This window comes from Hipposideros armiger, unplaced genomic scaffold (genome assembly GCF_001890085.2).
Source record: "Hipposideros armiger isolate ML-2016 unplaced genomic scaffold, ASM189008v1 scaffold_78, whole genome shotgun sequence".
Classification (NCBI taxonomy): Eukaryota; Metazoa; Chordata; class Mammalia; order Chiroptera; family Hipposideridae; genus Hipposideros; species Hipposideros armiger.
The window spans coordinates 750,126-751,296 of NW_017731428.1; positions in this window are offsets into that span (position 1 = coordinate 750,126).

The following is a 1,171-nucleotide window of genomic DNA, read 5'->3' on the forward strand; positions in this document are numbered from 1 at the left end:
CCAAGCCAGCTCTTAACCAATGCACCACTCGGCTGGTCCAGGCATAGACTTTTGATCCTGGAGTGGCTCTTAACTGTTTTATCTATTTCTCTGTATCCAAAAGTGTGGACCTGTAACTATTTGGTAATAAGCAAAGTGGTTTCTGTAATCTCATATCCACATTCCAATGTAATGATGAACAGTGTATCTTAACACCTTTTAGAAAATTATGACTAAAGCATCAAACCAGGGGTTGCACAGATATCAGAGGGCCTGGTAACTAGTGCTATGGTGATCAGGTACGTCAAGACCATAAAGCTGGTGCTTGAGGAACACAGGAGCCTGGTAAAATTGTGTATATAATGCCCGACTGTCTGAAGTTTGGGAAACAATGATCCAGTCTAGCTACCTAAATTTTAGTTATGTGTCTTGCCTCATGATGCAGCGAGCAGCAAAGCTAGAATTGGAGAGAGAGTTGGCTTCCAGCTTTAAAGCTAATATTCTGGGAACATCCTGTGTTGAATACTTTGTTTAACAGCTGAGGAAAGTGAGTGCCAAAAAAGGGAGACCAAATTTGCCTGAGGGTGTTAATACAGGGAGACACAAAGAAACTGTATAGAGCCTGCACTGGTTTCTCATTGCCAGAACAGATAAACGTAATGCCATTTTTGTAGTAGAATCAAAGGGTTAATTGTACTAGAGTCATTGAACTCATATCTACATGCCTAAGTCTTTTGTATTCATTGGTATTGAATATTGTAAGCACTCCTGAGTATTTAATTACCTTTTTTAAACTCACTATGATTTATTTGAAGCTTTTTTTGTAGCTTGTTTTATATTCTGTTTCCTAGGAGAGTTGTTTTTTGTTTGTTTGTTTGTTTTTTAATTCAGTTCCTTGAAGCCAGAGACCTTACCCTTAGTCTTATTTTTATATATTCTGTGTCTTGGGATAGGCCTTAAACCAATGGGAATTCAACCTCTGGGTTGAATCTCACCCAAAGACTTATAAATACTCCATTTTTTTCCACAAATTATATAATCAATGCATTCATTCATTCATTCATTCATTCATTCACACAATCAACAAATATTTATTTAATTCCCATTATATGCCAGGTGTAGTCTGACCTGTTTTAGATTATCAGCAATTTTGATTTGATGCAGTCCAAATAAATGGGATCTCCGAGTAAAA